Source organism: Heterocephalus glaber, unplaced genomic scaffold (assembly GCF_053883595.1).
Source record: "Heterocephalus glaber isolate CG9 unplaced genomic scaffold, H.glaber_assembly_v1.0 deba00001543, whole genome shotgun sequence".
NCBI classification, from domain to species: domain Eukaryota; kingdom Metazoa; phylum Chordata; class Mammalia; order Rodentia; family Bathyergidae; genus Heterocephalus; species Heterocephalus glaber.
In genome coordinates this window covers 6,219,808-6,244,525 of record NW_028258336.1, presented here as the reverse complement: position 1 = coordinate 6,244,525, position 24,718 = coordinate 6,219,808, and the positions used below count along the sequence as shown (strand labels likewise).

The window sequence follows — 24,718 nt, the reverse complement described above, 5'->3', positions numbered from 1 at the left end:
ACCTACCAACAAAGAAAATCTCAGGCCCTGATGGATTCACTGCTGAATGCTCAAGAAATTTAGAGAAGACCTAATACTGCTACTTCTCAATCTCTTTAATTAAATTGAAAGGGAAGGAATACTCACAAATTCATTCCTGGAACTACCCTGATACTAAAACCAGAGAAGGGTCCAACCAAAAAAGAAAACAAGGGCTGGGGATTTAGCACAGTGACACCATGCCTTTATTACAAATGCAAGGTCCTGAGTTCAATCCCTGGTACTGAAAAAAAGAAAAAAGAAAGCAACAGGCCAATCTCCCTAATAAACATAGATGCAAAAATCCTCAATAAGATACTGCCAAACAGATGCAGCAAATTATCAAGAAGATTATACACCATGACCAAGTGAGATTCATCCCAGGGAGGCAGGAATGGCTCAACATATGCAAATCAATAAATATAATACACCATATTAACAAAGCCAAGAACAAAAACCATACAATAATCTCAATGACAAAGTCCAACACCCATTCATAATAAAAACCCTAAAGAAAATTAGAATAGAAGGTCTTCTCAATCGATAGAAGCCATCTATGACAAACCAACAGCCAACATCATACAAAATGGACAAAAATAGAAAGCTTTCACTGTAAATTCAGGAACAAGACAAGGATGATGGCTGTCACCACTCTTATTCAATATATTTCTAGAAACACTAGACAGAGTCATTACACAGGAAAAAGAAATAGAAGGAATAAAGATAGAAAAGGAAAAAGTTAAATTATCATTACTTGCGGATGATATAATACTTTATATAGAAGACCCCAAAAACTCCACCAAAAGATTTATATATTTTATAACCAAATTCAGAAGAATAACTGGATACAAAGTCAACACTCAAAAATCAATAGTATTCCTGCACATAAATAAAAAAACTCACTGAGGGAGAAATTGAGGAAATAGTACTTTTCACAATGGAATTGCCACAAAAATGAAATACTTAGGAAACAATCTAAAGAAGAAAATAAAACAATTTTACATAGGAAATGACTACTCTGACAAAGGAGATCAAAGAGAATATCAGAAAATAGAAAGATATCTCTTGCTCTCAGGAAGAACCAATACATTGAAAATGGTCATATTCCAAAAATTGTTATACAGATTTAATGCAATCCTGATCACAATTTCAATAACACTTCTCACAGAATTAGAGAAAACAATGCTAAAATTCATTCAGAAGCAGAAAAGACCTAGAATAGCAAAAGCAATTCTGGGCAATAAAGGCAAGGCAGGGGGAATCACAATCCCTGACTTGAAATTTTACCACAAAGCTACTGTGATAAAAACAGAATGGTACTGGGAAAACAAAAAGAAAAACAGACCCAAGAATCAATGGAACAGATTAGAAGATGAAGAAACAACTCTAAAAACATTCCTCCACCTTATCTTTGACAAAGGAGCCAAACACCTTCATTGGATGAAAGATGCCCTCTTTAATAAATGGTGCTGAAAAAACTGACTTTCCACATGCCTAAGATTAAAACTAGATACATATCTTTCACCATGCACTAAACACAAATCAAAATGGATCAATGATCTAAATATTAAAATACAAAAACTAAATCTGCTGGAAGATAGAATAGGTAAAACTCTTGAAGACATTGATGTAGGACTTTATGAACAAAACCTAGACTGAGAAATATCAGAAAGAATCAATAACTGAGATCTCATTTTATTAAAAAGTTTTTGAACAGCAAAAGAAACCACCAACCAAGTTAAGAGACAACTCACAGAGGAAAAAATTTTGCTAGCTGTTCTTTAGACAAAGGACTAACATCTAGACTATATAAAGAACTAAATAAGAAACAAGACTCCCAAATTTAAACACCCAGTGTAAAAGTGGGCATCTGAAGTGACTAGATAATTCTCAGATGAAGAAGTAGAAATGGTAAATAAATATATGAAAAAATGTTCAACATCACTGGTCACCTAAGACATGCAAATTAAAACAACACTGAGATTCCATCTCACTCTAGAAGGAATGGCTATTCTCAAGAAATCAGCCAGTAACAAATGCTGGCAGGGCAGGGGGCGGGGGACACTTCTCCACTGGTGGGAGAGTAGAGTGGTGCTGTGGAAGGCAGAGTGGAGATTCCTAAAAAACTAAAACAAAAGGTTTCATTCGATGCAGCTATTCTCTTTCTTTTTATCTTCCAGAAAGGATTAAAAGCATCATACCACAGTGATATATGCACGTCCATGTTTATAGGGGCACAGTTTGTAGTAGCTCTAAATCTTGGAAACAGCCCAAATGCCCATCAACTGATGAATGAATAAAGAATATTTTTTAATACAATGGACTACTATTGTGCTATAAAGAAGGATAAACATGAAATATTTTTAGCTAAATTGAGGCACCTTGAGACCATACCCTTAAGTGAAATAAATTGGACACACATGTGTAAATACCACATTGTTTACCAGGTGTGAGAAACCAAAAGTAGAAATAAGGACCAAAATGGTATAATAGGTATTTGGAAATGGGGATAAAATATTCAAATAAGGAGAAAAAGGGAAGGAGGAGGGGGAAAGGATAGAAAGGACAAGGAAAAAAAGAGAATAGAAGGAAAAAATGGAAACAAAGCTTTGCTAAATAAGGAGGGGAAGAAGGGTCATTAGGAGAGGGGAATGGGAAAAAAGAAGAAGCAAGATATACCATATAGGTGTAAATTCCCTACGATGAATATTATCATTATGTATATCTAAAATGCACCAATAGTTGCAGCTCGCACATACTTTGGCCATGATGATATATGGCTTCCAGAGCAGCCACTAGAACTTCTCCTTCGGGCCATGGAAGCTGACAGCAGCCAAGACCCACATCATGAAGTTAGCACATGTGGAGAAGTTAGCAGATGAATTACATATGCCATCTCTCCCAGAAATGATGTTTGGAGACAATGTTTGAAGAATCCAGCATGGTTCTGGCTTTGAGATTGAGTTCAATGCTACAGACACATTAAAATGTATAAACAAGAAGTTGAGAGGAAATCTACAATTCAGTGGCTTTTAATATATTCACAATTTATATGGCTACTACTTCTTTCTAGTTTTTTAGCTTTTTCATTATCTAAGATACTTTGTACCCACATTAATCACTTTCCATTCTTGTATCAGTCAATGCTTACTAGAGAAAGAGATCTAATGCAAGGTATCTAGATATATAAGAATTTACAGGCCATCCCAAGCTCCTAGGGCAGAGAAGCTGAGCCAGTCCCAGTGCCTGGAATGAAGCTCCTCTGCTGCCATCCCAAGCTCCTAGTGCCAAGAAGGTTAGCTGGTCCCAGCACCTGGAAGGAAACTCTCCCACTGCCATCCCAAGCTCCTAGGGCAGAGAAGGTGAGCTGGTCCCAGCACCTGGAAGGAAGCTCCCCCGCCACCATCCCAAGCTCCTAGGGCAGAGAAGGTGAGACATGCAGGTGCCAGAAATGCACCCCCCACCCCGTCCCCCACCGTGGAAATGAGAAGACATGCAAACAAGCCTCAAAAACAAACTTCTGGATGACCTACTGCAACTCCAAAGGGAAATGAGATGGAACAATCTGATACTCAACCACCTGGACTCTCTGAACTGGCAACAAAAGAGGATCTGGGAAAAATGAAATCAGAAATAATTACTCAGATAACAGCAAAGATTTTGCTCATGGTGCAAGACATAATTAATAAATCTAGAGAAGACACAGATAAAAAAAAGAGGATCTGAGGAACATGATGGAATCCCAACATAGGAAACAAATGGAATCCATAAAACAGATGCAAACAGATTTCTAGGAGATTAAAAACTCCATCAAAAGTCTGTGCAACAGAATGAACCAATGTGTGGATAGAATTTCAGATATAGAAGAAAAGATTGCGATTAGTGACCAGGAAAAGAAAAATTGCTTTAAAATTGTAAAGGAACACTAGAAATCAATCCAGCAGTTGCTAGATGATGCAAAGAAGATTAACATAAGACTGACTGGAGTCAATGAAGAAAGAGGAGAGAGTGCAGATGACATAAAAAAACTCTTCACAGAAGTGATGGCAGAAAACTTCCCAAGGAGGGGAAAAGAACTTGACATACACATAAGTGAGGCATATAGGACTCCAAATAGCCTTGATCAAAAAAAATCTACACATAGGCATATAATAGTTAGGATTCCAGAAATCCAACAGAAGAACAAAATTCTACAAGGAGTTAGAGAAAGAAACAAATCACATACAAAGGAAAGCCCATCAGAATCACAGCAGACTTCTCAATGCAAACCCTCAAGACAAGAAGAGCTTGGAGTGATGTATTTCAAACCCTAAAGGAAAACAGCCTCCAACTCAGATTGATGCACCCTGCAAAACTGTCTTTTAAAATTGATGGAGAAATAAGATACTTTCATGATAAAGAGCACCACAGGAACTTCATGAATACCAAACCGGCACTCCAAAAAATTTTAGACAATACCCTAGGAAAAGACAATGAGGATCACAACCCCAGGAAACCCAGCAGAATGAATCCATTGAGCATGACAAATTAAACACAAAGGGGGAGAATCCAACAAAAAGAAGTCATGACAAGGCTTTTAAAACTTTTAACTTCATCTCCCTAATGAGTGTATAATTCTATCTTGTTATTGTACTGATTAGTATTTTTCTGATTCTAGAGTTGCACACCCTTCCTTGTGCTGTGCTGGCTATTTATCATCTTCTTATATCTACTTTTTAATTGGGTTATCTATTAATGAGCTCTAAGAATTCTTTATATATTCTGGTCATAGGTTATATGCATTGTAAATATGGTCTGTGTAAGGACTACTTTTCATTTTAATGATGTCATTTAAAATTCTAAATTTTGATGGAATCTCATTTATCAATTTATTTCTTTTATACATCATGTCTTTTGTATACTAGGTAGTTCTTGCCTACCCTGAATTCATAAACATTTTCCCTTATAATTTCTTCTTAAAGTTTTATACTTTTAGGCTTTCTTATTTAGGTTCATAGATCCCTTCAAGTTATTTTCATGTATGGAAATAAAGGGTTGAGGTTAATTTTTTATATATGGATACCAGGTGTTCTAGCGCCATTTGCTGAAAACACTATCTCTTCCTTGGCTCTTAAATTGAGTTTATATTCTATAAAATGCTAATGTTAAATAATCTTTCAAAACTCAGTGGACCATATATGTGTGGTTCTATTTCTAGGTTCTCTGTTTTATTCCAATGATCTATATGTCTTTCCTTACACCAACACTGCCTTGATTACTGTAGCTTTAGAAGTAGTCTTAACAATTGCATGCTAAATGTCTTCCAACACTGTTTTTGTTTTTTTAACTTTTCTAGGTCCTTTGTACTCTTACATAACTGTTAAATTTCAATATCCAATTCTTCATTTATAGCAAGTATACACAGACCTGAATTTTTTTTTTTTTTTTGGTACCGGGGATCAAACTTGGGTCCTTGAGCTTGAGCAGCAGGCGGTGAAACCACTGAGCTAAATCTCCAGCCCTGCAGACCTGAATTTTTATATATACCTTGTGTTTTCTAATCCTGCTAAATTCAAATACAAGTTCTAGGGGCTCCTAGAGATTTCTTAGTATTTTCTCTGTAGATGATCATTTCATCTACATATAAAGATTTTGCTTCTACCTTGCCAATTCTATCCTAATTGTGTCATTTTATTGCCAGACTAGGGCCTAGGTTTCAAAATTTAATGGACAGATAAAGAGTAAGCATATCTGCCCTTGTTCCCCACCTTAAGGAGAAAGCATTGTATCTTCTCCAGTCATATAAGGCATTCTTGCTGGTAGAATGGAGTACATGTCTTTAATCTGTTGAGAAGGTTCTGTTCTATTTCTAGTCTCCTGATAGCTTTTACCATGAACAGCTGTGGAATTTAGTCCAATACTTTTTCTCCAACTAGTGACAGAATCATAAGGCTTTTTCCTTTCCTCTGTTAAAATGATGACTTTTGGGGGTGGATCTTCCAATGCTGAGCCAATACTGCCATCCCTATAACAAAACCACTTTCTACATACTGCCAGATCTGGCTTCTAATAGTTTGTTTTGTTAAACAAATTTCTATCTATGATCATACTTTTTTCTTCTATTATCTTTATCCAGTTTTAGGATTAGCACAATGTTGAGTTCCTAAAATGAGGGGAAAAGTATTCCTTCTTTTTTTCTGCTTTAATCGTTTGATATAATTTATCAATTAAAATGTATATGAGCCTGCTGTTTTCATATAGGTAGCTTTTCAAGCTAGGAATGTATTTTCTTTAATAGGTACTATTCAAATTTTATATTTCCTCCAGAGTTAGCTTCATTAATTTGTCTTCCAAGGTACTTCTTAGAAGTTGTCAAATTTACTTCAAAACAGATTTTTGAAATATGCTTTCTATATCCTTTTAAATTCTGTAAAATCTGTGGTAATGTCACCTAGATCTTGATATTGTAATTTAAAAAATGTATAATTGATATTGTATAACAGGAAGAAAAGGTCTAAAGGAGCACGGGAAGTGGGAGGGGTAGAGGAAAGGAAAAAAGGGAAAAGAAAAAATATGAGAAAAGGAAAAAAAATGGAAACAAATAGGGAAGGGTGGAGGGGGTGAAGGGAGGGCAGGTGAAGGGGGAAAAATAAGAACCAAGATACTCATGTAATGGTACAAGATCCCAATGATGAATGTAACTGTATTTTATACCTAAAATGTACCAATAAACTCAATGGGGAAACAAAATGTGTAAACAACCGCCAAGGAATGCTTAAAAGTAGCCTGTGCTGAAGAGTGGTAGGAAAGCAGGATGAAAGGTAAACACTCTAAAGAGATTGTTAAACTGTACGATTGGACCTATGTCACAGATTATAAAGGAACATTACTTGGAGACGCTCTTAAATTAAACGTTGTACCTACAACAGATCATATCGATGCAGAGAACCTGAAAGCCCGAAAACAGATTAAATTTTTCGAAGAAGTTCTCCTCTTTGAGGATGAACTTCATGATCATGGAGCTTCAAGCCTGAGTGTGAAAATTAGAGTAATGCCTTCTAGCTTTTTTCTGCTGTTGCGGTTTTTCTTGAGAATTGATTCGGTGCTTATCAGAATGATCGACACACGGGTTTACCATGAGGCTAACAAGACCTGTATGTTACGAGAACATACTTCATGAGAGAGAATAATTGCTGATTTAATGCATGTTCCACCTTCCTTCTTCACGGAACCTAATGAAATATCACAGTATTTACCAATAAAGAAGGCAGTTTGTGAGAAGCTGTTATTTCCAGAAAAAGCTGATCCTGACCCTGCAGAATAGAATGTGATACAACATATACTCACTGAGGAATCCGACTGGACACCTTGGCTATCTGTAGTGATATTTTTATTATGAGAAATAATTGCTTTGTTTGTGTGTAGATTTTCTGTAGCCTTAAAGGAAAAAAATAAAAGACTGTTGCAGGCAGGTTCCACTTAACTGCTGTTTGTACTGTCTGTCTTCAAATTTATACTCCACATTTATATGTTCTAGAGATAAATTTTTACTTCTAAATGGTCACAAAGTGGATCTGCAGCAGTGATGTGTGTATGTCTCATGAGCAGCAGGCAGAATCTGCATCCATCATGAAACAAACACTGTCTCTTACCCGGAAGAGGTTAATTTAAATAATTGAATCCCCATGCCTTGTGACTTTCACAGGATTCCGGATCATGCACATTGATGCACTGGCACTGCACTTTGGTCTTTCTGACATCTAGTCACACTTCTGGAGAGTTTTGACTTGTCACCTAGGAAATCAATCTCATAGTTTAATGATCTTTACCAATAAAATTTTAAAAATGAAAAAAAAAAAAAAATGCACCAATACATGTTTTGCTCAAAAAATAAAAATGAAGAAAAAGTAAATCCATATATTACTTGCAGAATGGAGCTCAGAGTTATCCAAGATTTGTTGGTGTTATTCCTGGTGAAAACGGAGTAAATTTCCATTGTTCTGTGTCTACAAGTCTAAGAGTAAAAATGCACCTGGGCTGGGCTTTGAGACTCAAGGAAACTGAGAGCGGTAAATGAGCTATGCTGCTGTTGTGCTGGCACGCCACACTCTGCAATCATATTTCTTTTGAATAATCCACGATTGCAACACATCTGGGTGAGATCAGGTGCTCTGTAGATTACTTTCTGTGCAGAACTCCTTTAGCCTTATATAGATGAGGTTGAGTTTGGAGGAGGGCATTTGTGCTTCCTGAATGTGACTCAGATGTTATCATCTGTAATTGTGCACCTTAATCCTGGTAAGAATTTTAGGGGAATGGAAGCTTCTATCTCCACTTTCCTTTGTATCTTTTAGGTGAATAAATTCTAATATATTAAAGTGATGGTTCTGTGTGATCTTATGTCAGCATCAGTCTAATGTTAACATTTGATAACACAATGGCCACAAGTTTTCTTTATTTCACAATATTAGGTAAAAAGTCTCTAAACTAATACTGTACTCAGTAAATTTTTGAATTTATTATGTTTTATAATATATAATGCATATGTAATAACACACATTTTATAATTCAAGATAGAATAATTTAATAAAAAGTCCTTAGATTTACCTGAAATTCTGTTACTGAAAATCTGTGAAACTCACTCATTACCTTATGATGTTGAGTGGTCATTAGCTTGCTTCCTTCCTGGCAAAATCCTGATCACAAGTCCCATTTTAAAAATGACCACAAAGAGTGCGAAACTTTCTAAGCCTTTAGTCCCAGAGAAAAAATTTTGAAAACAATTGTGTGTTGCTCACATTTTCCCTTTACATTTGTTTTTCTATATATATATATCTTTTAGCTTCATTATTATAAGAATTCCATAATAATTAGCACAATTATTTTGCAATCAATAATGTTAATGACTAAAAGTTAGTAGCAGGATTTACAGAAACACTTAAACTTGGTTCATTTAAGACAATTAGGGTTTAGTTACTTGGAAAATATGAATAATCCTAGAAATTATAAAATCTATACTTTTTGGACTCCCTCATTCTTTGCTCAAATGTTTCCTCATTATACACATATTCATCTTTCAAAACTTCATCAAATTAAGTTTATGTTATTAGTACTTCTCTTAGGTGATTCAGCTGATCCTAATTTATGGATGTGGCACATTACCCATTTTTGAAACACCGGTCAATGAGAGCCATCTTTAATGTGCTACAACTATAATTTTGTTTTAATTGCTTTTTTTCTGTTCATTTTGTGTCACTACTAATTTTTCTTACTTTCCTCAGAAATAAGCAATTAAAAGATTATTTGGATATTTGAATTTTCTAGCTTCTGTTTGACATATAGAAATCCAGACAAATAATTGCACCCAAATTTACAACAAAATAAATTATTACCTAATCTGCAAAATCAAATTTTTCTGGAATTTGTCAATGAGCTGACACCACAAGGAAAATAACCTGGAATCTGAAGAAAGACACATTACTCCAATGAGAGGAAACAAACAAGTACTTGCTTAGCTGGTGCATATTCTTAGTACTTGCCTGAATTCACTGTAAAGTTATAATATTTCCCTTTGTATTGACAAATATTTTGCAAGAAGTGTTTTCAGATTTTGGATTCTTGTTTTTCTTCAAACCTTTGCCCACTGATTATAACATGTATTGGCTAGTCAATTACAATTCTAGTGTTTGTCTAATGGTGATACTCTTTCTTTTCACATTTATTAATTTGGCCTTTATTTCAAAGCAGAGCTATCTCTCCTTATTCATTTGTTTATTCCTTCATTCATTCATATTGGTGGGTTTTATTTTAATTTATATATTTAATATAAGTAAAATATTACCTATAGATAAATATTTCAATCTATCAATTAAAATGTTATACTTTCATTTTTTAAACTGTTGCTCAAATATTTTGGTCATCAGAAAATTCTTTGTATTGGTTCCTCTGCTTTTTTGAAATGAATCCCTCTGTTTTTGAGCATTTCGTTGCATTTTGGTACAATGTGAGAATGGGGTGTTTGAGTCTCATATTTTCTCTGCCCTAGCTCTGAATGCAACAACTTTTCTCAGGAGCATTGGTTCTATTCTATCCTAGAAAGCAGTGTTTAAGGTTCATGGAGTTCTAGATTTGTTCATAGAATCTGGGTCAGTGCTTCTAGACTCACTCAGCAGATAAGACTAAGAAATATGAGTACTTTTGCAAATCCACACACAAACATATTTGTTTCTTCTTTATTAGTAAATACACTAAAAGATCTGAGGTTATACTGGTATTCAGGATCCATTCCAACATAAGAAGGTTTAAACCTCACCTTTTTCAGGGTTTAGAATTCATAACACCTTTTACCTACAAAGTGAAACTTGGCTTTCATTATCACTGATGTATTTGTTTGCTCAATTCTGGTAGTTTGAAATTGCTAAGCTGTATCTCCATGGCAACAACTTTTGCTAACTAGATCACAGCATTTGTTCACAGTTTTTTTGTCTTTAGCCTTACAGTATTCAGTCAAGGTAATGTTTTCCACAATTACACATTAGTAATTCTTTTCTTCCAATACTTTGAGTGTGGTTATGTTACTCAATCTAAAATAGGTTATTTGGTTAGTATTTGTATCCCATTTTGGATCCTCTCTGTAAGCCTAGTTGTTTACTATGTGAATGATATGTGTAATCACTATAATTTCTATGTCTAGGTAATATAAAAAGATACTGTCAGAAAAATGTTGTTCTTTTCCTGCTACACTGTTACCATTTCCCTCTTCCTATCTCTTTTCCAGCTGCTACAGGTAGGCTACAAATATCTGTTTTAGTTTCCCTTTCTTGTATTTATTTGGTTAAATCTTTTGCACATGAGGAGATATATGTATTTTTATCTCCTTGTTATATAAAGGACCATATACAATAGTTACTTATAACTTGCAATTTCTCACTTTGCAAGGTATCTGGACATTATTATATTTCAGTTACAGATCTCTTCCTCATTCTTTTTATAATGTAGCCAAACAAGACTCAATTAAGTGATGATGCTTTAATCTTACAGTTAATCCAAATACTCTCCAATATATAGGCTTGTGATTTCCAGTATTTTCTGCTAATTATAAAAGATGCTACCACAACCATATCATATATTAACAATACTGATTCTGATATTTGGGGTATTGGGACAAAAGTAAATGAGTATATAATTTTCTTACTAGATATTGCCAGGTTTGCATCCTGAAGAGTTGTATTAAATTGCTTTCTCAAAAGCAAATATATGTCTGTGTCTATTTTCCATAGGCTTAGCAACAGAAAATGTTTTCATATTTTTGAAATTTTCCCCAGCTTGATAAATTAGAATTGTGTGTTGTGTATTGCTTTAATTTGTGTCTCAAATTATGATTAAATTTGAATATTTTTCACATATTTGAGGGCCATTTTTGACTCTTGTCTATTCCCATCAGGTATTTGGTTTTTTGTTTTCAATTTATAAGAATTTTTCCAATATAAGTGATATTGGCACTTTTTCTGTGGTCCATGATGCAAATATTTTCTATTAGTTTGCTGATTATTTTTGAACTTTATAGTGTTTTGCATTAAGTATAAAATACTAAATGATTCTTTCTCTTACTGACTCTTCAATTGGAATTATAGTTACAAAGTCTTTCCTGACATATAGTTTAATGAGGAATTTACCTTGCAAAGAGGGTTTATACTTTTCTTTATATAGGTTTTTGTACAATTCTTATCAAACTTACTGATTATATATATATATAAATCTATGCTGTCATTATAAGTGAGGATTATTCTTTCAAAATGGATACATATATTTCCTTCTATAAGTCACCTGGTTTCAATTTTTACATTTATATCGCTATTCCATTTGGAGCATATTCTGTGATATATGGATCCAATTTTACATTTTTTCAAATGGCTATCCAGTTTTCCTAACACAAATTGTAGAAATCTCATCTTTATCCTCAGAAATTCATACTTTTGCTTTTATCATGTATTAAATTTAGATTTGAATTTGAGTCTAATTTTGGACTTTTGTAGTCTGCTATTTCATTAGTGTATTTTAATATCTGTTCAACATTATATTAATTACAGGGCTAATTAATCTTTGCAGTTTTTCTCTTTTAGTGTTTTTATTGTTATTTTTGTATATTTCTTTTTAAATTTAAAATTTGATATTTTTATAATACTAAGTTGTCCTAAAATTGGTAATGCCTTTCAATTTGTTCAAGTTTACATTTGTCCTGCAAGAAGTTTTATACTTTTCCTCATATAGATTTTGTATAGTTCTTGTCAGATTTACTTCTAGATATACATAAATCTGTGTTGTCATATAAGTGAGAAGTATTCTTTCAGAATGGTTACTGTTTATGTATTTCTTCTTTCTTTCTTTTTTTCTGGTACCAAGGATCCAACTCAGGACCTTGTACTTGCAAGGCAGCTGCGGCGCCACTGAGCTAAAATCCCTGGCCCCCAATTACTGTTTATGTATATGAAAGCTATTGATTTGCCTTTTAAAAGTTTTTTTATTAGTATATGTATGTACTACATAATGATTACATTTATTGTGGGGGGTTGGTACATATGCACAACTTTATTCTTTTTGTCCCCTACCCTTCCCAATTCTCCTTACTCCTCCCAACTCTTGGTCCCTTTTCCATTTGCAAAAGCCTTATTTCTATTTTATTTTCAGTTCTTTTGTTCCCAATCTTTTTCTCTCCCCTTCTCCCCCTTCCTACATCTCTTTTGCTCCTTGCCATTTGAAAAAGTTGTGATATGTATGATATATGGATCCAATTTTATATTTATCTACTTCATATACATCATATACATATACTTCTACTACATATATCTACTTATCTTTTATTTTGCTCTATTTATATTTTGGATTTCTCATATGAGAATTTTTTTTACTAAATTCTTTTATTGTTTGTATTAACTCATCAATTCTTCAAAGATTTTGTCCTATAGCACACACAACAAAAAACAGAAATGAGAATTCTTTCTCACCTCTTGAACTGAGATAGCCCTCCCCTTTTCTGTGGAGACAGAAGCTGCTAGCTCTAACTTCTTTAAATTCCGGACTTTACATAAGTGCCATCCCTTTTCCCCAGTAGTCTCAGGCCTTCGGACTCCGTCTGAATCGGAACTACCCTTTCAGAATCCCTAGCTTGCAGGTGGTAGATCGTGGAACCCCCATAATCACAATTAGAACTGGATATATATGTATAATATGTAAAGTATATTATATATTATATATACTTATATAATTATATTATATATATATTTCAATCACATGTTCCATTTGGAGAAACATTATGCAGATTAGAGTTAAAAAGCTCAGAGAAGTACTACAATAATAAACTTGCTTAACCACATTTGACCCAATCCCTCCAAAATGCATTCTACTGCAGAATCTTTCAAATGATATGTTATCTCAGAATGTCTTTCAAGTATCAAAAATTTACAAAATAAACATTTTTAAAAAAACGGCTTTAATGAAAATTTGATGGCATAAAAATGCATTAAATTTAAAAATGACAATATGAAAGAACAATATTCTACTACTTGAATATGTGTTTACATATGGTTATATAGACATATGTACAGAAAAATGTTAGTTGCCTAAAACAAGTGTTATTTTAATATTCACTGAGTAGTAGGCTCCTGTTCAATTTTAATTCTTACATTTGTCATTTCTATGTAATTTCTATATACTATTTTTTCTAATGCAAATGTATAATTTTCTGTCTTGCTACAAATTTTAAAACTATACAAAATTTTTCTTCAGTGCTTTTCAAAATTTGGACATGAAATATATTATTTTTTTATTTTGGGAGAAGGCAGGGAAAACACTGGTTTTAGAGAAAGTGTTGAATAATTCTTGTCTAAAGAAATTATTATTAAAAACTGAAAATGAGAAAATGGAAACTTCTATTTAAATAAACGGATACAGTCTGGTTTATTGTATAATTAAATCACATGACTAAAAAATCTTGACAGCAAATGACATTTTCTTAATTAAAAGGTAAGTCTTTGTTTACCTTTTTACTAAGTCATCTTCTATTAATTAAGTTTTTGGCATTGTTAAAGTGACAAGTGGCTCCTTGGCACATGGAAACCCAAAGTTTCTTTTTTTGGGAGGGATTGCACTGGGGATAGAGTCCACAGTCTCATTCATACTAAGTAAGCAGCCTACCACTGAGAGACACATCAGACCCCAGATTTTCTTTCTTGATTGCAGCACTAAAAATGTGACATATAAAACCAATTTCAATAAAGATTTGTTGAAAGTTTAATTTCTTCTTTACAAAAATAACAATAGTAACATAAAAATAACTTGTGAGCAGGAAGAGAATCCATAGGACTTCTACAAGAGATTTCAGAAGACCAGTATTTTTGCCAGCAATCCAGGTCACAAGAAAAGCCTATTATCTATAGTTCTGGGACATCTCATATGGCTCTGTCAGATCAGAATGTTTGCACTTTGTAATGGTAAAAATTACATATCCAAAGAATTCATTTTTAATTCACATCTATTGTTTTAAATTTAAGAGTGATACCTGTTTACATAGTAACTTGCTGCATATGGACCAAGAATTTTGGTTCAAACTGTCATACTACTGGAGTATTTCTTAGAGATATAGAGAATAAAGATGATGATGATGATGAAGGTGGTAAATTCTTCCATGTTTCATAAACTATTTTAAGAACTTCACATGAATTAACTTATTGAATCATCACACAATCTCTTAGAAGAGAGGAGAGATGAGCTTTATTACCTGAGCTTTATGAAAAGAAAACTGAGATATATAGAAAAAATTAATTTGCCCAAGCTTGCACATCTAAACAGTGGCAGACCTTAACCCTGAACCCTGAGTCTCATATAATAAGAATAAAGTGGTTCTATGACCTACCTCCCAAAATATTATGAAACTTTAAGACTACCTTTAATACAAAAGCATAATCTTCATTTAGAATTTTAAAATAAGAGAAATACAAAGAAAATACAAGTAAATTTACCAGGATGTAGGTTATTTGAAATTTGTCTGAAAACACACACACACACACACACACACACACACACACACACACATGCTTATGCATGCAAATACACAAAATATTTATGCATATTTAATATATGCAATTATTTGCCATGGATATGCAATAATAATAGATTTTTACTTCAGTGGTGACTATATTGTAATTACTGCAGTTACTAGAGCTTACATTTGCTCTTTAATATTTAGATTATTGATGAGTAAATATATGTTATGCTCCTGGTCCTCAAAAAAATAGATAGGTCTTCAATTTAATAGGGAAGTTTGGATTTGCATGCAACAGGAAAAATATACAAGTATTATCTGGTAAATAGGTGGCCTAAAACAATTTTTTTGCTTCACTTTAAAGCTCTTTCTTAGAGCAAAGGATATTTGAGAGGGAAAGCACAAGTTCATAAAGAATGGTTTATAATGTGATGGTAAGTCTCTGTGAAGAATTATTTAAAAAGTAGATAAATATGGCTTACTTGGAGAGCTGTTGCTATAAACTTGTGCAGTAGCTTAGTTCAGGACCTAATAAGATTTTACACAGAGTTGATATATGTCCCAGGTACAGCATAAAATTCAGTTGATGCCATATTAGCCATAAAACAATCAAAAATTGTTACTAACCCCTAACCAATTATCTTGCTCATTCCTTAAATTCAGAATTTTTAATCTGTATCCTGTCAAGGTCATCCTACTTTTAAATTCTGTGGATATTTTCTCCATGGTATCACTTGGATATTTGTTTTCATTATATTGTTATTTTTAGTACAATTCTATATTATTCCAAAACCCTGTAAATTGTCAAACCTCTTGTTTGGTCTTTTTTTTTTTTTGGTACCTGGGATTGAACTCAGGACCTTGTGCTTGCAAAGCAGGCAGCAGAACCACTGAGCTACATTCCCGGCCCCGAGTTTGGTCAATTTTTAATCTTTAGAACTCTTTAGGTGGATTAGGATAAGTGAAAATTAAAAGTTTATTGGCAAATGTAACTAACCTGGTAAAAACAACAGTAAAACTTCAGGGGCAAAGGGGACAAATGAATTCAAGGGTTTGCAGTTATCAGATTTCCCTTCCCTATTCTACTTTTCTCTCTCTTCTATAACTCAGCCTTTTTTTTTTTTTTTTGCAAGGAGCAAGTTCTCAGCCTTCTCTATGGTCTTATTTTTCCAACAAAGGCACTCTTTTCTGCCAGTTCTAGTCAGAAAATAAACTAAATCTTGTGGTTGGTCCCTTTTAGCCTCAGATAAATCACTGTAGTCAGTGGGATGGGATGCTCAAATTGGGGCTTCTATCAGAACTACACACTAGTTTAGGAGTAGCAGAAAATTATCCCAAATAGAGACATATGTGTCTGAAAAGAAAAATAACGGTAATAATTTTAAAAATACCACTGTCTTCAATTTCTGAGTAACAGTCTTTAAATGTAATTTCTGCATGGAACTCCTATATTAAAATTGAACTATTTTTCCTAGATTTGATATTTGTTTTCAATGGTTGTTCTCCCAATGTCTTCTTTTGTCATTGTCAATTAGTTAATCCCATTTATTGAAGGTTCAATCTAGGTTGATCTTAGGCATTTACCTTCTCTAAATTTCAATTCTCATCCCTAAACTAGGGATACTAATTATGCTAAACTCACGAATTGATTGTGAAGTGTAAATAACTCAGAAAGTAAATAAAAGGAACTTAGGAGAGGGCTTGTCACATAGTGCTGTTCAATAGCTATATATGGAAGTACCTAATGGACAGATAAAATAATAATATATCTGAGATAAGATTTATAACTTTAATTTGTTATGCCTTCTAATATAAGTCTCCCTACCTAAGAGTTCCAATTGTCTTTATATCCCATGTCTATGGTTTCAAAATTTGTCAAAAATTTATTTCTGTGACTCTGACAATAATTTTATATTGATTTATTTTGTATACTTTTCTCTAAACTAATAGAAGGCTTAGCACTCACATAAGTAAAATAGTAATATTACTTGAATTTTCATTTTTTCATAAAAAGTGAGTTTTTAAAAAATTAGGATAAGATTTAATACTTAGATTTATCTCCACATTAGAATTTTCATCCCTTATTCCTTGATGTGATTATTTATAGCCTGGAAATTGCATATTATATTCAAAAACAGATTAGGCTGCCCAATCTGCTATTGTCCTTCTGGAAAGGTATGGATAAGCCAAGGCCAGTAAAAAACAGACAAACAAAAATGATAAGCTCCTTGGGGCGGGGATTTAGCTCAGAGGTTCTGCCGCCTGCCTTGCAAGTGCAAGGTCCCGAGTTCGATCCCCAGTATCAAAAAAAAAAAAAAAAAGATAAGCTCCTTAATAAAAATTTTGGAAAATTTTTACTTTGCTCTATTACCACAATTATGGGGATATAATTTCTGCCCATAAAGCCTTTTCAAACCTTGATATCCATATTATGATGGCCTTTGGGCATTTAAAAAATATTTGGGTTTTGGTCTAACGGTCTACTTGAACCATCTTCTTTAGGATTTGTTTGCAAACTTCCTGTTGTGTTCACTGGATAGTGTTGAAAGATCCCATGAAAACTACTTGTTTGAAGGGTCTGCTCACTTTCTGAGGTGATCCAGCAAGGGTATTCTTTCAAGGTTAATGAAAACTGAAGGAATCTCTTCATTGTTTCTGATTTCTAATCAGATTTTGGGCACAAACGACTCTGAAGTCTCGATTTTGACAGCAAATGTCAGGAAGGGTGGTGGTCTGGTAGTGGGAATGAGGACATAAACAGTTTTTATTCCTGAGGTAGGACTTAAAATCAAAAGTGTTAAATGACATGTTATATTAAAAAGTACTATCTGAGAATACTGTTATGCAAATTCCTATCACTCAGTTTCTGGGAAGGAAAAGAGAGACTTTTGAGTATGAGTTGAGTCTACTCAGGAGGCAAGAGCCTTTGGCAAAATCATTGACAAAATGGACTTGACTTGATCAGACTTTGGCTTCTTCTGTTTTCCCTGTGAAATTTTTCCACACACCTCTCCTATCTCCCTTGACAGCCTTGGCCCAAGCGTCTTTCCTTTTAGGTTCTATTGTTGTTGTTGTTATTCTTACTATTATCATTATTTTTTTGGTGGTACTTAGGATTGAATCCAGGGCCTTCACACTGAGCTACATCTTTATCACAACCCCACCCTCCTTTTTGAGATGGCATTAAGTTTTTAAATTGCTCAGGCTAAACTTGAACTTGTGATTCTTCTGCCTGAGCCTCAGATTCTTATTTACATGATGTGATAGGCATAATTATAAGACAGCTGTCAATATTCTTGCCTATTGTATGTCCACCCTGTGTAAGCTCATACCTTTCAATGTGTGTGGGACCATGATGAAGGGATGATATAGTTACTCAGGTCATTATGTTACAACAGACCCCTTCTTAGCAGACTGAAGAGAAATTTTTCTGTATCCTGTGAAGAAAAAAATTTTTTTCAGGTTGTAAAAGGGCCATTTGGTTGAGGTCTAATGGAAATTCTTTTTAAAAAAGGGTTTTTTTTTTTCCCTATTTAGTAAATATCATCTATTTTTTTCCTGGAAAATCCTTCTGTTTCTTAGCCTTTCAAGCACATCCTTAATGAACCAAGCCAAATAAATAATCAACCTAGATCTAAAGACACTTTGGGGAAGGGGGGGCGTTGGTCATGATATTTGGGAAAAATTGAGTTGGATAGCCATTATCTAAGTATTATCTACTTGCAATATTAAATTATGGAATAATGTCATGTGAAGTTTTGTATGAATAGGTCAGAAGTTTAAATATTTTTTCCTGATATTTCTTAACTAAATTAATGCGGACCGAGTGATTAAAAATGATGAGTAACCCTTATTTGTCATTTAGTATGTTTGGGCAATTTCACCAGTTTAACATACTAACATACTTAAGCCTTAAAAATACCTAGGTAACTATTATTATGCCTATCTTACCAATCAGAAAAGCAAAACTCAAATCATGTAATTTTTAAATTTATCAATAATAATAAACTATTATATAGCACTTGTATTAGTTCTTTATGTTTATTAACTAATTTAATTTTTACAACAACCTTGTCAATTAAATACCATTATTGCTTTCATCTTAGAAATAGGGAAAGAGAGACACACTAAATAAATCATTTAGAGGATTTTTCTAAATACTTTTCTACTATCTATTTTTTAAATCAAAACACATTAATTGCATGTATTCATGGGATTCATTGTGATGTTTGTATCATGCATATAGCATGTATCATGTATGATCATACCTATCCATTCTACATACTTTACTAACGTAGGAGAGATAACAAAGTTTAAAAGGTTTTTTTTCTAAATTTAATTTTATAGGTACATTTTAGGTATACAATATAATGACATTTATCATTGGAAATTTGCACCTTTACATAATCTTTCTTGGTTCTTATCTTTCTCCCTTCCCCTGCCCTCTCTTGAACCCCTCCATCCCTCCCTATTTACAAAGACTTTGTTTCCATTTTTTCATTTTCTCATATAAATTCCATTCCCTTCTTTCCTTTCTCCTACCCCTCCCACTTCCCCTTCCCCTTTGCCCCTTTTCTTCCTATTTCACATTGTCTATTATACCTGTTTTTCCTTATATATACTTTCAGTTTCTCACACTAGAGAAACAATTCCGTGTTTACACAGCTGTGTCCTCTTTATTTCACTTAAGGGTATTGCCTCAATGCATATCCATTTAGCTATAAATATCTCTAATTTCTCATTTTTCATGTCTGAGTAATACTCCATTTTATAAAAAAAACACCACATTGTCTTTATCCAGTCTCCAGTTGATGGGCATTTGGGCTGTTTCCAAGTTTTAACTATTACAAATTGTGCTGCTGTGAATGAGACATTATCTCAAACATTGTTTCTTAAATTCCAAATCAGTTCAATACTGCTAGTTTAGTATTCCTTGAGGGACTCACTGGTTAAGTATGTTAGTCTTTCCCTAAGAAATGTTCAATGACTTCCTGCCTTTGACTGACCAAATTCCAATTTATGATAGTCATTTAGGTTCTTCCATGACTTCACTTCAATGTTATTTCTAGTTATATTTTGTACTATCCTGAATTGGTTCTCTAGGCTCATTCAAATTATCAAAGGTAACATTCCTTACACCTATGCATTCATGGCTGTGTGATTTCCTCTTTTGATTCTGGCCACCTGGAAGGCCCTTCCCCACTTCCACTTGTCAAAATACCATTTACCTTCAATTTTATATCAATTTCTCTGAGAAGATTTTCTTTAATTCTACAACCAGATATTTTGGTTCCTTTTCATTGCAAATAGGATATACCACATTTAAATTTATATTTTGGTTTTTTCTCTCTTCTATATCATCTCTGTGGATTATATTACTTTTGGGGGAAGTTTTTCATATAGAATTTAACTAGCTGTTATTAGTTATATTGTGTGGATTAATTCAATATAAGTTATCTTCTAAGGGATTTTTAAATGTATTTATTTAATTGATGAAAGACAAATGAGTGGAGAGATTGTTGCTTTTCAGGCTGTGGTGTCTTTTCTTCAATTGCTCTTGTTCATGTGTAAGGCTGGGAAAGGCTATGATCTATATAATGATGATGAAACTTAAAATATGGAAATTAGCACATTGGAGCCTCTTTTGTAGGGTAGAACAAATTCTGTTATTGAGTCTTACTAAATGACTAACAAAATCTTTATTCTTATGGAACACAGATTGCAGTTGGAAGAAATAAATAAACATAAATGAATTATATTATGTATTAGATAGTGCTATAATAAGTGGTATACATGTGTAAATACCAAATAGTTTCTCTGGTGTAAAAAACTAAAAGTATAAATAAGGATCAAAATGTTTAATTGATATGGTGAAATAGGAAGAAAATGTCTAAAGGAGTAGAGGAAGTGGGAGGGGTAGGGGAAAGGAAAGAAGGGGAAAGAAAAAAAATATGAGAAAAGGGAAAAAAATGGAAACAAAGTCTATGTAAATAGGGAAGGGTGGAGGGGGTGAAGGGAGGGCAGGGAAATGGGGAAAAAATAAGAACCAAGATACATCATGTAAAGGTGCAAGATCTCAATGATGAATGTAACTGTATTGTATACCTAAAATATAGCAATAAACAATGGAAAAAAAGTAGTATAATTGTATAAAGTTTAAAAATGGTCATGATACAACGTGAGGAAAGGCAGAGTAGTCAGCAAAGGAATCACTGAAAATGCAATAGTTGAGTAAGAAAAGCTGTCCGAGAAGGATGTTTTCTTCATTGAATGTGAGTTATACATTTGGAAAGAGTGGATACTTCTCTATTACTAAAGGGAAAAACTTTTCTTAGGCTTGGTTCAATTGAGTATAATAATAAACGTTTTGAAGTTTTCATCTGTTTGTTTACATTCCCAGTCACTCAGATAAATGTAGAATTTGAGTAATTAGATTAGATCTTGCTATATACTCTTTGAAAGGTTAAACCAGATGCATGGTGTTATGGGTTGAACTTATCTCACTAAAATTCCTATGTTTAAATTCCAACCCCTAATACCTCAGAATGTTACTGTATTTTGGTATAGGATCTTAAAAAAGGTAGGATAAATTATATTAAATGGATGATCCTTAATCCAAGATGGCTTATATCTTTATGCAAAGAGAAGATAATCACATGCATGGTCGATAAACATTTCAAGTGGTAAATATGTGAACACACCTTGAAAAGAAGGCTATATATAAGCTCAAATTTCTGACACCTTGGGCTTAGACTTCTAGCCTCCAGAAATATAAGAAAATACTTTTCTGTTGTTCAGGTCACCCTCTTGATGGTGTTTTGTTATGGCATTCCTAAAAATATAAAATATATGATTACATATTGGTTGAAAAATAATACATAAAATCCTTAAAGAGTTGTGAAATTGGCAGTTCAGATTTAGTATAATCTGTGCTTTGGTCTAATACCTGCTCTGTGCAAAGATACAACAATGGAAGTTAAAGGTATTGTGCCAGTTGTGGTAACTGACCGCCATGCTGGCTTTCAGTGATGCTTGCCTTTTGGTATTCATGCCATATTTATTTTTCCATTCTGTATGTCAAGCTATGTCTTGGACCACTGGCTCTGGAAAAGCTAGCCTCCATGTTGTATGCAAGCAGCCCTATGGAGAAGTCTACAGGGAGGACTCCTACCAACAGCCAGCACTAATTTACCTACCACATAGAAGAACAATCTTGGGAACAGGTCCCCAAACTCCACTGAGGCCTGTAGATGACTGCAAACCCAATAACCTAACTTTAAACTCATGAGTAACCCCTAGCCAGAGAACTCAGTTAAGCCCACTCCTAAATACATGACTCATATTTATTGGTGTTTTAATTTTCCAAATTTTAGATGATTTGGTAGGCAACAATAAATAGCTAGTATAGGAAAATAAAGCATGACATGTTTGTGATGCAACTGTACTCAGAATGTTTGTGATACAGATGTACTCAGTTTGTTTGAGTTTATCCCAAAATATGAGGACAAGAAAAATTTATCTCTAGTTTTTATATCCTCAAACTAGCTTAACTATTGTCTTTACCTGGTTTGGCTTATCATAATTGCTCTGTTATTCAACTCATCAAATTCTGAGGTCTCATTTATTTTCTGATGTTCCACTTATTAATAGAATCTTCAATCTTTATTAAACATGGATATTTTGTTTATGGAAATTCCACACCAATTCTACTGATGTACAATTGGAATAGGTTACAAGAATTATTGTTTCATGAGAGTTAGAGGGTGGTAGTAAGGTGGCACCCATTTGTAACACAAATATATCTCCTGTAGATTACTAAACCAAACACTAATATAGGTAATGCTGTGAAAAGATTTTTCAGGCATAATTAAAAGTCATTAATCATTTGACTTTTAAGTAACAGAAATATACTAGCCTGGATGGGCCTGGCTTAGTTAGAAGTTCTTTTAAAAAGATGTCTTGCATGGTAAAAAAGACTCTCATCTATTATCAAAAAGTTTTATTTTGTGTCTTTGAGATGCCAGTCTGCTTGTGTTCTTCTCTTCCTACTGCCTAACTTATTTAATCAAGCCTCTACCAAGGAGGAAGTAAATTTTAATAATTCATTTCTTTACTTATTTAATTTACATCTTTCTATATATTAATCTGTATAGTTATATAGCCATATATATGTATATATATAATTTAATCTCTCCTGCTGATTTTATTTCTCTGGGTAAACATTGAATAATATTCTTATTGAAAACAAATCAGATTGTTTCTAAGATTTTACAAATTATTCTTTGATTAGATTATGCAATCATAAGTGAGGAATCAATTTAAGTTAGTTTTCAAACAGCTAATTTGTTATGGATACATTTAACCAATTTTTAAATAATTTAAATCAATTAACTAGTTGATTATAAGTTTCTCAGATGATGAGCACTCTTAAAGGGAAAGATTCTATGAATAAGTTATCAATTTTCTAAGAAAAATAAACTTCAAGCCAAAAGGGTAGCATATGTCTTCTGGGAACATAAACTCTTTCTAAAGTCAATAATTTATTCTCCCATAAGCATACACAGACTTCCATCAAATTTCCTTTCACTTTAAGGCCTTGTGTCTTTCCTGTTCTTCACACATCACTCAGAAAAGGAGTTTATATTAATGGTCTCAGTGTCTTCCAATTTTATTCATTCCTCAGCCATTAATACCAGTCTACCAACATAGTCTTTGATGGTCTCTGTGCTGTGTTTCAAGGTCTTTTCTTTCTCTAATCTTTTCACAGGCTTACCAATCTCTGGCTATGCTTTAGTCCCTTGAAGTTCATCCTAAATTGCTTTTAATGCTTCTCTATATTCTCTTCTAAGGATTATTAGCCCACATGCATGACTTCAATATTCAGCCAGTTCCCCATGACTCCCATATGGATATTGTTATGGCTTGTGTCTAGATGTTCCCCCCAAGCCTCATGGGGTCATGAGGACGGGAGCTTTTCAGAGGTGGCTGGATCTAGAGTGCGTGGTGATGGGATCAAGGGTGTGATTGCTAAATCAGTTCACTGACTGGTTTGGCTTACTTCTGGCTAGGATTAAGGGTGTGAGTGTTACACCCACCCTAGGGTAGGTAGCTTGCATAGAATATAAGGGACAGAAAGAGGGAAAATGTGTTACCACCTGCCTGCTTGCCATGGATAATTTATTCTCTGAAATGTCCATCTGCCAAGCCACCCTACCTTAGAGCCAACTAACCATGGATTGAAACCTCTACAAACTATGAGCCAAATAAACTTTTCCTTCCTTAACTTGTGGGTGTTGGGTATTTTTGTCTCAGTGATGAGAAAAGTAACTAAGACAGGTATCATAATTTTAGATGTCACCATTTATCCAACCATTTCTTCAATAACTCTTCTCAGGAGTCTCCAGGGCAACAAATCTAAAACAACTAATGATCCCCCCCCCTCAAACCTGCCCTCTTCCAGTAATTGAAATCTAGTAAAGAATGTCATTATTCAAGGCACAATTTAAAAAATCCAAGAATATTCTTTTTAATTTTTTTTTTTTGGTACCAGAGATTGAACTTGGGACCTTGTGCTTGTGAGGCAGGTGACAGAACCACTAAGCTAAACCCCTGGCCTCCCAAGAATATTTTTTATTCTTTCACTTCACTCCTTTCTCCTCAATTCCTGTCATATATATTACT

The 24,718-nt window shown here is 33.6% G+C and overlaps 1 pseudogene; it reads left to right on the top strand.

Annotated features, from left to right (window-relative positions):
• Positions 1 to 2,784: 2,784 nt before the first annotated feature.
• LOC101719686 (TIP41-like protein) lies at positions 2,785 to 7,373 on the top strand (annotated as a pseudogene).
• Positions 7,374 to 24,718: the final 17,345 nt, after the last annotated feature.